The sequence below is a fragment of the Lynx canadensis genome, chromosome C2 (genome assembly GCF_007474595.2).
Source record: "Lynx canadensis isolate LIC74 chromosome C2, mLynCan4.pri.v2, whole genome shotgun sequence".
In the NCBI taxonomy this organism is placed as follows: Eukaryota; Metazoa; Chordata; class Mammalia; order Carnivora; family Felidae; genus Lynx; species Lynx canadensis.
This window is the reverse complement of record NC_044311.2, coordinates 60032540-60047927: the sequence shown is the minus strand read 5'-3', so window position 1 is coordinate 60047927 and position 15388 is coordinate 60032540. Positions and strand designations below refer to the sequence as shown.

The 15388-nt window shown below is 34.5% G+C and overlaps 1 pseudogene; it reads right to left on the bottom strand.

Annotated features, from left to right (window-relative positions):
* Nucleotides 1-12867: 12867 nt before the first annotated feature.
* LOC115522844 overlaps nt 12868-15388 on the bottom strand; it is a 47328-nt pseudogene continuing 44807 nt past the window's right edge.

Genomic DNA, 15388 nt, shown 5'->3' with positions numbered 1-15388 from the left:
GCTGGTCTGGGGCTGCCTTGGGCTTGAGGTGGATCAACCAGGCTTTTGCCACAGCTACAGTCATACTAAACTACGGGGTGCTCTCCCTGTGTTGGCCCCTGAGAGGTTTTTATTAGCTTGCAGAGCCTGCTGTCAGATCAGTTGTCTGCCCTCAGCCCACTTGTGGAGCAGCAGTGAAGCTGGTATGTGTGGCTGTCTCCCCTTTTCCCAGAGGTGGAGTCACTTAGGAGTATTGTGGGCCCCTTATCCGTGTTACTTACATAATACCTTTTTTGTGACTCTTCTTTGAATTCTTTTTTTTTGAGGGAGACAGAGCATGAGTTGGGGAGGGGCAGAGAGAGGAGACACAAAATCCAAAGCAAGCTCCAGGATCTGAGCTGTCAGCATAAAGCCCGTGGCAGGGCTCAAACTCACGAACCCAGGATATCATGATCTGGACCAAAGTCAGTCACTCAACCAACTAAGCCACCCAGGGCCTTTGTGACTCTTCTTTGGACTCCTGCTGCATGTGGGTTGGAGGAGGCAGTCTGTAGGAGATTGCAGAGGTAGGATGAGTTGTTAGCAAGCTAGAAAGAGTATTCATGTAAATTCCTGCAACTGTCCATGTATCTAGGCTGAAGGTCGGAAGTAGCACTGGCCAGTTCTTGTTTTTGAAGACGTCTCCTAAAGATCCTTGTCCCCTGGCACATGTTCTGAGATTAGGAAATAAATCTCCTTACTATATATACCATGCCAAGTTTCCCCATGTATACCTATTTTTCAAACTGCTGCTTCCATGCTATATCTCAGCAGGCTGTTTGTTATGTTGTCTCTTTAAGGGAAGGAACTCAGTTTCCTATTTTCCTCCAGGTTCTCCTAGAGCTGAGACCTGCTTTTTAAAGTTCCAGTTGTTAAGCTCAGTAAGAACTCATGAAGTTAAGCCCCTCTCATTTTCAAAGCCAAATGTTGTAAGGATTTGTCTTCCCAGTGTGGGCCCCTGTGCCCTGGGTGCCTAGGGTAACTGGTGTGGTGTCTGATTCTCTTCCTTTTCCACGCTTCTGTTGTCCCTCTATCCCAAGGAAAGTCTTGGGGTTGAGTTGGTTCCTGAATGCGTCTCTGCCCTTCCTACCTTTTTTGATGTTGTGTCTTCTCTAGGATTAGCTGTGGAGAGTCTGTTCTGTCACACTTTGTGTCATTTTCTGGCTTATATACACTGATATGGATGTTATCTCAGTATATCCATGGGACAAGGAAAGCCTAAGGTCCTCCTACTCCACTCTCTTCCCTGGAAGTGTCAGCATTTTAATTTGGGTGGTCTTTAACCTCTCTCATTTTTTCTGCTTGAAGGTTTATCTAAAATTTATGTTTTTCCAATTAATTTAAGAAATAAGAGCATAGAGGGGCGCCTGGGTGGCGCAGTCGGTTAAGCGTCCGACTTCAGCCAGGTCACGATCTCACGGTCCGTGAGTTCGAGCCCCGCGTCAGGCTCTGGGCTGATGGCTCGGAGCCTGGAGCCTGTTTCCGATTCTGTGTCTCCCTCTCTCTCTGCCCCTCCCCCGTTCATGCTCTGTCTCTTTCTGTCCCAAAAATAAATAAAAAACGTTGAAAAAAAAATTAAAAAAAAAAAAAAAGAAATAAGAGCATAGAAATAAAACACCAAAATAAATTTGAAAACTATTTTACCAGTAGTCCTATCAGTAATATTTCAGGTAAATTTTTATATATTTTTCATCAGTTCACAGTCTAATTCTGGATATACAATTCTCAGCAATAGGTCCTAGCTGGGAATGGGAGGTATGGAGAAAAAGAAATTATATTCATAGGTTTGTAATAAACCAAAGGAAGCAAGTAAATTAATAAATTAATTTTTATTAAATAAATTAATGAATTATAGGGATATTTTTCACAGTAATGATAATGAAAATTTAAGCTATTGCCATTATTAATTATGTGCAATAAAATAATATAGACAGATTATGGGATAAAATAGCAAATAACTCTGATAAATAGCAGTTGCAAATTTTCACATTAATATGTGATTGTAGAACATAATTATTTTGACTAAAATATTTTGTACATTAATTGGTACAACAGTTCACATATTTGAAAATAGCATTTTAAAATAAATAACATAAATAGCATAAATAAAAAACAGGAATAGAGAAAGACAACTGTATAATTTGTGGGAAGTAAAACATTGTATAAGCATAAACTATTCCTATTTTAGTAGTAAGGGTGTATGTGTGTGACGTGTGTGTACACATAAAACATGACCAACTTGAATATTTCTCATAAAAATTAAGGTAATTTTAGCTACTTTTTGTTTTCTCCATATTCCAGAGGGAAAAACTCCTGGAAAATGAATTGTAAAATAAACCCAGGAAAAAAAGATGGAAAAAATAAAAAGCAGAAATCCATGAAAGAGGACATAGAAGAAAATAAAACTGACAAATGTCTTTTTTAAAAAAAGTGTTTTGTTTTTTTTTTAATTTTTTTTTTCAACGTTTATTTATTTTTGGGACAGAGAGAGACATAGCATGAACGGGGGAGGGACAGAGAGAGAGGGAGACACAGAATCGGAAACAGGCTCCAGGCTCTGAGCCATCAGCCCAGAGCCCGACGCGGGGCTCGAACTCACGGACCGCGAGATCGTGACCTGGCTGAAGTCGGACGCTTAACCGACTGCGCCACCGAGGCGCCCCAAAAAAGTTTTTTTTTTAATGTTTATTTTTGAGAGGCAGAGAGACAGAGCATAAGTGGGGGAGGGGTAGAGACAGAGGGAGACAGAATCTGAAGCAGCTTCCAGGCTCTGAGCTGTCAGCATAGAGCCTGATATGGGGCTCAAAGCCACGAACACTGAGATTGTGACCTGAGCCAAAGTCAGACAGTTACTTACTGAGCCACCCAGGTGCCTCTAAAAGTGATCTTTTAAAAATTAACAATAAAATAAAATAATCTTTATTTACTGATAAATATTAAAGTTTAAAAATGATATAAATCATTGATATTAGAATTGAAAGAAGGGGTATCACTAGCATTCCTATACCTTAGCATGAAAATAAAGAAGTGTTATAAAATAGCTTATGACAGTTACTTGACCAAATCAGAGAGAGTACACCAATTCCTTGAAAGATATAAATTATCAAAATTAAGAAAAAACAGAAATCTTGTATAGACCTGTTTTTTAAGGAAAGTTAATTCTAGATTTACCAGTAGTACCTTTATCTTATTTTTGAAGTTCTTAATTTTTTACTTTATATCTCAGATATTGTTATATCTTCACTTTACACAAAAAGTGATATATCTTCTAAGCTATTCTGTATCTTAAATTCTTTTACTGTGGACTGTCATTCTTGCATTGTATGACCTTCCTATGGCAAAAACTGTACAATTAAAAAACAGAGTAAACCCTATTTATTTGAGTTAAATTTTTTTTCATTGAAAATAAATAAAAACCCTGTTTTACTTAATTAATGTAATGCCACATGTTGATAGAATTCTGGATTTAAGAGGTTGTAGATGCATAATTATAAACACTTCATTAACTTCAAGATTGCTCCATGTTTTCTTCTGTCTCTTATTTTTCTCATTCTTAAATTCATCTCAGCTTTTTTTAATGATGTGGATTTCCTCTTGGTATAAATTCAGATGAAAATATGAAGGGTAAGTAACATGATGTAGCATTAGATAAGTTTTTAAGCTCTTTTTCATGAGCTATGAGAACAATACTAAGTCACTTGTTGGTAGGAATGTTGTTTCACTGAGTCCTGGTGAATTGTGTTTCTCAAGACCATGAGTTTATTTGTTGTTCTAAGCCATTACAAGATTTCACTGGATTGTATTTTTATCCAGTCCACCTTCTTAAAGCCTCTAAAATTCAAAAAGTTACAGACTTTGTAGGCTTTTCTTGAACTTGTTTGTGAACTTGTAAATCTTTTGTTGTTCTGTTCTTTGGGGGAGATTCATCTTTTAGATAAATTTAATTGTCTCGTGAATCTTTTCAATGGGTAGAATTTCAAGATGGACTTCAAGTGTGATTCATTGATCATGACTGATTTATTATATATGTAATATGCCAATTCTTATTTAATTACAAATACATATAATTACATATACCCAGCCACATTTTAAAAAGGAAGGAAGTGAAAGAAGAGAAGGAAGGGAAGGATGGAAGGAAAGGGATGAGTAGAGTAAGGAAGAGAAGAGAAGAGAAAGGGAAGGAAAGGGGAGAAGGAAAGGAAGTGAGAAAAGGAAAGGAAAGGGGAAAAGGAAAGAAAAAAGAAAAGAATAAAGGTATTTTACCAGTACCAGGCATGTGAACTGGATTCAAATATATGTATATCATTAACTGGAAATTTGATCATGGGCAAGTTGCTTATTCTGTAATCAGTAATTTTCCTTTATGGAAAAATGTTGAATTAAGTATATTCTATAAGACTTGCCAATATCAACATATTGTGAATCCATGTAAAGAAAAGTAGATCACAATAAAGTATTTTGGTCAGTATGGCACCCAAAAAGAAATAGACTCTGAGTGAGAATGTAACTTACAGAAAATCAAGAGGATTCAACTGTTGATCAGGGTTTTACTATCAAATTTCTTTACTGATCCCATTTTAGGAGTGCCAACTAGAGACAAGGTAAAACAAGGTTATTATTTCAGTATATCTCAGTTCGTAATCTCCTGTAGTTTAACTATATCACCAGAAGAAAAATAACTCCTTTAAACCCTGGGTGTGCATGTTTTTGGTTTTTGGGTTTTTTTTTTTTCTTTTGGTTTGTTTTGTGTTCACAAAAGGGCTATAAAATTTTAGCTTGAGTGATTTTTATCCTTAGAGAATATTGCTGAATTGGATCACACTAAAGAAAAAAAATCTATTTCCACATGCTACAGATTTATGTCATCTAACAATTAGTAGATGAACTCTATGAAAGCCAGGGGAGGAATCAAGAATAACTAAAATAATCTGTATAAAGAACAAGAATTTGGCAGAAGAAAAGAGTAGTAAGCAGTATGGGCTGGTAGAGAAATAGATTGTGATGCAGGTGACAGAGGGTAAATTTGGAAAGTAAAATACCCGGTGTTGAATAACCTGAATGATTTCAAAACTATTAGGAAAATCTGGTCCTTCTGTTGAAAATTTTACTAAAGCTGCTAAAGTGAAATATTACATAAAATAATTTAAGTTTCACAATTATATTCACATAACATTAAAAAACAGAGATAATAGGCAAATGTATCCTTTGATCTACTTCCTTCCCCAAGGTCCACTCTCTTCCCCAAATGGAAACTCAGTTAAATATTATTCATAATTTTAGTCTGTTTTCTATAAATATATGTGCAAATATAAATATATAGTTTGGTTTTGACTAAATGTCTATTTTAAATAGCAAACTACAAAATGATTTAAATAAGTGTGGGACATTTGCAATGGATACACATTGTATGTAAAAACACAGAAACTTTGAAAATAATAAGATGGATGATAAAACAATATGAAAACACTAGCCAAAATGGTAAAAATTATATTAATGGAAAAATATACTTTAATGAAACAGTGTTATCAGAGATAAAGAGAAATACTTCACAATGAAAAAAAGATTATTCAAAAGAATATAAGAATCCTAAATTTACATGAAATTAGTAGACACCCTTTAAAATATACAAAACTTAAGCTTAAAGAATCAAAAGAAGAAAAAAATTCAAAATTGTACTTGGATATTTTCAAAATACTTTTTTCCCCCAATAAATTATAGAGCAAGCAGACAGTCAATAAATATGTGAAAATTTAAAAAAAATCAACTTAACATAACTTCTATTTTTACAGACTACTACCAAACCACTTTAATTGGGTGAATCTGGTCTGCATTCCAAAAACATACCATATTATAGGACACAAAGTAAGTCTCAAACACTTAAAAAATAGCCTTGAATTAAAATTTTTAATGTTTTTTTTAATGTTTGAAAACTAATCAATATGGCTTAAAATAGCCTTTGGAACAATGGAAGTCGGAATAAATATTAGAAGTGAGGTGGCTGGGTTGCTCAGTTGGTTAAGTATCCAACTCTCGATTTTGGCTCAGGTCATGATCTCACAGTTCGTGTGTTTGAGCCCTGCCTGCATCAGGTTCTGTACTGACAGTGTGGGCCCTGCTTGGGATTCTCTCTCTCCTTCTCTCTCAACCCCACTCTCAAAGTAAATAAATAAAAACTTAAAAAAAAAAAGAATAAATATTAGAAGATATTGGACTGAAAAATAATGAAAATGTGACATCTCAAAAATTAGAAAAGGTGAAAATCTGTGAGCTAACATTTATTCTCAAAATGCTACCTGACAGCATAGAAAACCCAAAGATACTGGAAACTAATTAAATTAGAAGAAAAAAAAAAAGTGAGCAATTGAATCAATGAAATCAACAACACATACACACTAGAAGAGTAAGCAGAGAATAATCAAGAAACGATGACTGAAAATAAAACTTTTTACAAATATCCAAAATGGAAAATGGACATCATTAAAAATTAAAAGGGTAGCAATAATATTTGAAAAAATATGTCAGTAAACTTGAGAACTAGGATTAATGGAAACTCACTGATTTCCAAAATGCACACTAGAGAAAAAAAAATTTAAATACTTATATACCTGTTCAAAAATTGAATCTCTAGCTAAATTTTTCCTAGTGTAGAAACTCTGGAGTTAAATTTACCAACACTTACTAATCGTACAAACTCTTCCAATATATTGAAAAAAACTGCTCAGGTCATTTTATGAGAAAGTAAATCATTATTATTCAGAGTTGACATAACTGGGGTTATGTGAAATTGAAAAGAATCTACCAAAATAAACAATGAGAATTAAAATATGAATTTTTAAATTTTCTAGATATGAGTTTGAATACAAAATTAAATGTATTTCTTAAGAGGAAAAGTTTTTAAGATATTACCTATACACATTAAATACATAGGAATCTATGTAAAAAAGTGCAAATCTTTACAATAAAAGTCACGACTGAGAGAAATCAGTTGCGCCCTAAATCAGTCAATTGATATAACTTAATCATCATGGATTTTCAGATGGATTGGAATATTTAATATTGTTAGCATTTTATTTTTTCCCAAGCAGATCTATAAACTAAAGAAGTCCTAAATAAAATTCCATCAGATCTGTGTCCAAATGGATGTGATTTGAAAACTTATATGGAGAATACTTATGTAAATTTTGTTTATGAGCAACAAAACCTGATGATTTATTATCTACCAAATAATGAGACTTGTTATATGAAATTGATGAGATTTATACAGACAATAAAATGAGAGTTAAGATACATACTTGTACATATATAGCAACCTGATTCATGAAAGACACCAATTCAATTTGGTAGGAAAATAACTGCCTTTTCAATAGATATTTCAAGGTCAATAATATATCTACATGCAATAGAAAGGAAGTTGATTACTATCTTGCATCATAAAAAATACACAAAATACATTGTAAACCTAAATGTGAAAGCTTAAATTATGAAACTTCTAAATGACAGAATATCTTCCGGAACTACAGGAGGGCAAAAATAACTTCATAAATCACAAGTTCCCTATAACAGAACAAATTGATAAATTTTACTTAAGTATATTAAGAAGATAGTCTCAAAAATCAACATTAAAATTGAATTATATTTTAATATAAATAAATTACAAATGTCTATAATAAAATAATGTTATTATAACAAAAAATAACTCACATCCACGATGCACAAAGAAGTTTAATAAACCTGTAAGACAAATACTGCAGTAGTAAAAATGATCAAAAATTTTAATCAACTTGAAATATAGATTAATAAACCATTATATATCTCTATATAGAGAGATATATGAATGATAAAACCATACTGTGATACTTCTGCATCCCTTTGACACCTGGGCAGGGCACCTGGGTGGCTCAGTCCATTAAATGACCAACTCTTGGTTTTTGCTGCAGTCATAATCTCACTGTTGGTGAGATCAAACCCTGGGTCAGGGTCCGCACTGCCAGTGCAGAACCTGCTTGGGATTCTGTCTCTCCTCTTTCTCTCTGCCCCTCCCCCAGCTTTCATACACTCTTTCTCTCTCAAAATTGAATACACATTTGAAAATAAATAAATAAACATTTAAAAATAAATATAATTTAAAGATAAAAATAAAATAAAAAGTAGTGACAATACAAATGTTTGAAAGGCTTTGGAGCAACTAGTAATCTCACAGTTTGCCTTGGGAATATAGATTCATACAACTTTGGAAAATTTTGGCAATGTCTAATAAAGTTAAATAGCTGCATATTTTATGGCCCAGCACCTTCACTCCTGTATATAACCAAGAATGATTGTGTATTTCCATGAAAAGATATGTACAATAATGCTTAGAGAAGCTTTATTCACAATAGAGTTATAACTTAACCTAGTTGTCCATGAGTAGTAAAATTTTAAAAAATCAGTGGTAGGATATTCTACAAAATACTACAAAATACTACAAAAATACTACACAGTCTTGAAAAAGAACAAACGTTCCTTGAAGCCACAACATGGGTGAATGTCATAAACATAATCCTGAATTAAAACATCAAGCACAAAAGTACATATATTATATAGTTTCATTCAAATAATGCAGGCAAAATTAATCTATGGTAATAAGAGTAGTGACTAGGTTCAGGGGAGTGTTAAGGAGGTTTCTGAGCTGAAATTTGCTCTATATCTTGATCTGATAATAATAGGAGTATGTGTAAGTAAAAATTCTCCAAAATAGAACTTTAAGATTATTTTATATTTAACACAAAGAAGAGCAGACTTCATTAAGTAAATATGAGTAAACCAGCTGTATTTTTCCAAATTAACACATGTGTTGATATCCTGAAGTAGAATGTTAATATTTCGATAAAATATTAAATATGTGCCTTTGCCTTAATATTGGCAGACAATTGTTAGAATGTAGGTTACACTTGTTTTACTATGGCAAATTGTGAGTACAATCTTCACTGTCAACAACCAAGGAAGTACTGTGTGTGTTTTCTTAGCTTTAGAAATAGCTTTAGGGGCGCCTGGGTGGCTTAGTCGATTGGGCATTGGATCTGGATTTTGGCTTAGTCGTGATCTCGTGGTTGTAGGACTGAGCCCTGTTTTGGGCTCCATACTGAAAATGAAACCTGTTTAGGATTCTCTTTATCTCTCCCGTTGCATCTCCCCTGCTCATGCTTTCTCTCTCTCAAAATAAATAAAAGAACATTAAAATAAAAAGAGTTTTGAAGCATCACAATGAATTGTGTATTAGTTACTAGTGATTGCCATTCATAAGGTATTACCAAAAAAATGGTGTAAATTCAGCAAACAATTGGTCATTTAGCAAAGGAAAGGGAATACAGGGAGACCCACAATTTGGGCATAAAATGTTTGGAAATTTTGACATTTCTAGAACTAAAATTGTAAGAGATAAGCTTGAAGAAGTTTTTGAGTGGTAGAAACTCACTAGAAATTTAATGCCCTATAGCAATAATTAGATTAGTTTGTTTTCTTTATTTAAGACTTAAATTTGCAGGAAATCCTATTACCAAGGAGAATGTAAGCCTTGTCTAAAATGTTCTGTGATTCCTCAATTCATCTTAAAACAATTGCTGAATAGCCTGTAGAGGCTGCCCAGCAAGCAATGAGGGAATACCCACCACCGTTCATTTCAGATATAACCAGAGAAGTTAATACATGAGTAGCAGCCTCCAAAAGACTAGAATCAAGAACATCAGGGAAAACAGAAACAGCAGTTCCTTTCAGAGAGTAGAATCAGTGTGTAAAATGACCATTGCACAATGATGGCAAGATTTAAGAATTGTCAGTGCCCTTAGCAGGGCACTCCTCTCATCTCCTAGTTTTACTCGTATATTCTGGTTATTTTTCTGTGACTGTCTCTCCCCGCTCCATTACTATAATTTGATTGTTTAGGGGTGGTGCATAGAAAACTTTCTAGGTCTTACATTGATTTCTTAAAAAGATCCATATTGGGGCGCCTGGGTGGCGCAGTCGGTTAAGCGTCCGACATCAGCCAGGTCACGATCTCGCGGTCCGTGAGTTCGAGCCCCGCGTCGGGCTCTGGGCTGATGGCTCGGAGCCTGGAGCCTGTTTCCGATTCTGTGTCTCCCTCTCTCTCTGCCCCTCCCCCGTTCATGCTCTGTCTCTCTCTGTCCCAAAAATAAATAAAAAACGTTGAAAAAAAAATTAAAAAAAATCCATATTGCCATCTCAAGGATATTGATATCCATGAATTTGAATTAGATGAAGGAATTGGATGAAATTGTGTGGTGTCTTCATTAACAAACATCCTAAGTAAAAGAGTGGCAGTAAAACATACATTTGGTAACCAAAATGTTAGATTTTTTAAAGAGCACTCTGTGCTCATTAAATGTAGTATTTTGTCTTTCTTCTAGGAATAGAGTTAGAATATGTTTCCTGTGCCCTTTTGGAGTGAGTTTGGGCCACAGTCCTAAGTTATAACCAATGGGACGTAGAAGAAAATGATATACAAATACTTTTGTGATGGGGCTATATGTACTTCTCTCACAACATTCTATATTTCCTTTCTTTATCCATTTGTATATCTTATAAAGAGGATACACGAAAATCTCCAGTGCCCTAGGTAATAGTATTTAGTCACTGAATGGTTGCATGGAGATACATGTCCTACAAATATACACACATAATCTCTGACCCTCATGGAATGTTTATTAGAGACACAGAAAAGCTTTGCAGTAATAAGCCATCGTGTTTAGGCTTTTTTTGTTTTTTAATTATAGCAACTAGTGTTATTTTTCTTGACTAATAACATCCATGGGAACAACCAATATAAGTTGTACTTTGGAACATCAGAGAATTAATTTAATTAATTATCTTAAGGTTTACTTGCTTTTGAAAAAAATTGAAACCTTTTTTTTTTATCACTTACAAAATCCTATTGTTATAAGGTGTAGGTATTTGAGATATTTAATTCCTCTCATTTTTAAAAAAATTTTAAAATGCTTATTTATTTTTGAGAGAGAGAGAGAGAGAGAGAGAGAGAAACAGCACACAGCTGGGGAGGGGCAGAGAAAGAGGGAGACAGAATCTGAAGCAGGCTCCAGGCTCTGAGCTGTCAGCCCACATGGGGCTTGAACTTGCAAACTTTGAAATCATGAGCTGAGCCAAAATCAGAAGCTCAACTGACTGAGCCACCCAGGTGCCCCTCCTCTCTTATTTTATTCCAATGTCCTTGTCTTTTTTTTTTTTTTTTTTTTTTTTTTTTTTTGCGGAACATTATACATTTTGTACAATTGTGGAATTTGAGGTAAAGGTTTGCAATACATTCCTTTTTATTTCCTGTCCTATATTTCTAAAGGAGATGATTTCCCATTCTCTCCTTACAACTAGAATGAAGGGGACAAGATTGATTTTTCCACCATAAGTAGAAATGGAAGCTTGTTAACTAAGTTAACTTTATTATACACCTGGGAAGAAAGTTACATTTTCTGCATATTAGATATATTATAAATTTTTTTTAAATTTTTTTTTCAACGTTTATTTATTTTTGGGACAGAGAGAGACAGAGCATGAACGGGGGAGGGGCAGAGAGAGAGGGAGACACAGAATCGAAAACAGGCTCCAGGCTCCGAGCCATCAGCCCAGAGCCTGACGCGGGGCTCGAACTCACGGACCGCGAGATCGTGACCTGGCTGAAGTCGGACGCTTAACCGACTGCGCCACCCAGGCGCCCCAGATATATTATAAATTTTAAACTTACATTATTTTTGACTACAGTTGCTTGCTTTTGAATAGGTTTTATCTGGTGCCTTTCTGTGAATTCTATTATTTTTCCTCTTTTTGTGATAGCTTTAAGTATGTATAATTTAAGTAGATATACATAAATATTTTAATTATTCATCATTTATATGCTTTATATAGAAAGATAGGACTTTCTACTTTGAATCTTGTAATTTAACATATTCACATGTTTTGTGAGTTTTATGTCATTATATTTATTGTATTTTATGTTTGAAACTTACCATGCATTCTAATTTTTCTTTTCTAAATTGTATTGGATTAATTGAATTTTCTTTGTTATGTAATATTTAAAGTTAAAACTTATATCTCCGATTTACTGATTTGAATGTTGGAAGAAAATAATAACACAAGTTTTTATATATTTTTTGGAATACAAAATTAATAACTGTTACACTGCAAATATTCAGAATTCATAAAATAAATTAATTATAAACTAATTTAAATAAAGCTAAATATTTAAATATTTCAAAAATTAGGAACATAAATACCAAATAAAGAATAATCTAAATATAAATGTTAAACACATGCAGTTATTCTAACATACTTATTAGCAGATGAAATCCATCCAAAATTATAGAAAAAAATACAAAATGAAAAAATAAAAAGTTCATAGAAAAATTAAAATGATATGATAGTATTACTTAGAAGGCAAGATTGCCAAACAAAATTAAGAAAAGTTAGATACAAGTCCAGATCTATGTATAGTTTGATTCCAATTACATTGATAAATGCTGTCTCACACACACAGACTGGAAAGAACCACACCAAAATAGTAGTAGGGATTATACTGTGCTGTAGAATTATGGGTAATGCCTCTTTTGTCTTTTTTATTTTTTTGCTTCAACATTTTCCATGTATTCTAATTATTTTCAACTAAAGCCTAGAACTGTAGGAAGAGGAAAAGCAATGACAAGACAAATATGGCATGATGCATCCACTAATAATAGAAAGGGACTTCCGAGGACTTTATCCCATGCCCCGATCTGGGAAGCACAAAACACCATCTCTGCACACCCTGGAAGAGTTTCAGATGCCAGTGGACTCTCTCCCCAACTAGCCTCACCTCTCAGCTTTCTGAAGGTGACCTGTGGAAAGATACTATTCCATGATCTGTTGGAAGTCTTCCTCAAAAAGCTTCTTAAACAACTTTTGCTAGGTTTGCTGCATTCCAGGACCTTCTTGGTATGCTCTGCATCTAGTTCAGCTCTGAAGCTTTAAAGTTCCTTCCTTTTATTTTTCTTATACTTATGTATCATTGTAATTCACACTGCCCACATAAATCCTCCAGATTCGGCAGGCAGTTTTCTATCTTCTCAAAACTAGCCTCTAATAAAAGTCTGACTTGCTGTCATGGATTCTAAGTCTGTTATGAATGCTGGAAGCTGCTGAAGTTACTCCTGTAATTCGATTAGGGCTTATCTTCTTTTTCTCCCAGTGTGAAAGCGTAGCCACCTCACTATCCACCAGCCCTCCAGCACGTGCACATTGCTTGGCTCTTCTGTGACATGTAGCTCATGTATCTTCATATCTGCTAAGTGGTTCTAGTCTAACAGAGTACTTTGGCAAATATGGAATACTTTGGGGTCAATTTTTCCAGTTGCTGAAAAGCTTTCTGAATTTTATTAGCTAGGGGAATTATATAAAGACTCTTATAACCTAACTCTAAATATTTTTGTCTGATTTCTTTAATCCTTGAATAGTATCTCTTTTCAGTGGTACATTTTAAATTGTTTTTCTAAAGCACTGAGACATTTTAATTCATGAGTTCTGCCTTTTGAGAAAATGAAACATTCCCAGTTCTTTGTCTTCTTTAGTTTCACCATGCTTACACTTCAGTGCAGTATTGCCTATATCACTTAGAACATTCTTATTTTCATACCCTTCCTATTCAAAGACCTTTGAATGAGTGAAAGTTATTCTAGCAATAAAGCTTTGCTTTGTAAATTATAATTGTCTTCTTTCTCTGGAGGAGTTTGTGATTTAGAATTCTTTCTAAACTATGGTATCTTTGTTCCATTCAAAATATTAATGTAGAATTTCAAAGTACGTCAAGGATAATGAGAACTTTTAAATTTTGAATTTCTGCACATCCTTCAAGGGAAAAAATTACAGATCAGTAAAGTTAGATAATAAAATCATCCATAGTTAATACCAACAGCATAACTAGGACAAAGAGAATGCCATACATTTTAATTTACCTAATGGTAAATAACTACCTAAGACCACAGATTGTGTTTAATGCCTGTACTTAAATAGAGCCAGTACCTGAATGGAGAGTCACAGGCAGTGACTCATCAGAGTCACTGATGAGTCATCACATCCCTTGTGATGAACATAAGGGACTGCTGTTGGGTCCTATTGGGAATGACTACAGATAACACCTAATAATATTCATTTTCTATAGTAGAAAAGTAGAACCAGGACAAGGGGCCTGGGTGGCTTAGTTGGTTAAGCGTCCGACTTCATTTCGAGTCATGATCTCATGGTTAGTGGGTTCAAGTCCCCCATCGGGTCTGTCTGTACTGACAGCACAGAGCCTGGTGTCCACTTGGGATTCTCTGTCTCCCTCTCTCTCTGCGCCTCCCCTGATAATGCTCTGTCTCTCTCTCTCTCTCTCTCTCAAAAATAAATTAACATTAAATTAAAAAAAAAAAGAATGAAAGAAAAAGTAGAACCAGGTAAGAAAGCACAGAAAACATTAACAGAGAACATTAATTGCACTTCAAAATGTGTGCTACCGAAGATGGTGGTGTCATGCAGGCATCAAGTCTGCAGACAATGGAAAATCTTTATAAAGGGACTCCTTGGAGGCCTGATGGTGAAGAGATATAAAGAAGTGCCTGAGGGGCGCCTGGGTGGCTCAGTCGGTTAAGCATCCGACTTCGGCTCAGGTCATGATCTCACAGTCTGTGAGTTCGAGCCCCGCATCGGGCTCTGTGCTGACAGCTCAGAGCCTGGAGCCTGTTTCAGATTCTGTGTCTCCCTCTCTCTCTGCCCCTCCCCTGTTCATGCTCTGTCTCTCTCTGTCTCAAAAATAAATAATAAAAAATGTTAAAAAAAATTTAAAAAAAAGAAGTGCCTGAAAATTAAAGTCTTGTTGGAATTAGAAAATAGCAAAAAATATAAAATGTTGGACCAGAAGAGATTCCGTTAATTTCCATTTGTTAGAGACATCACTGTAGCAACGGGATAGCTTGGTATTGAGCTAAGAAGTGAAGGAAGTCACCAAACCTCACCTTTATAGGCTCTTTGTACTGTTAGTCCCAGAAAATTCAACACACTAATCAAAACAGCAAAATGTGAACCCTGAACCCATTAAAGTTACCGTAAGAATAAAAGAAAACATGAGCATTCTATTTCTTAACCAAAAAGTTCTCTAAATTAAAAAACAAAAACTGTAACACCATTCTGATATGAATTAAATGTAATTCAACAAGCATTTTCGGAATCAAAATAGCACTAAAACTCAGAAATACAAAGAGTCTGGCTACAAATGGACACATGAAAGCATATAAAATAAGAGCTGACTGAAGAAATTAAATAAAAGACAATAGTCTCTGAGATGAAGACTAAATTGCAA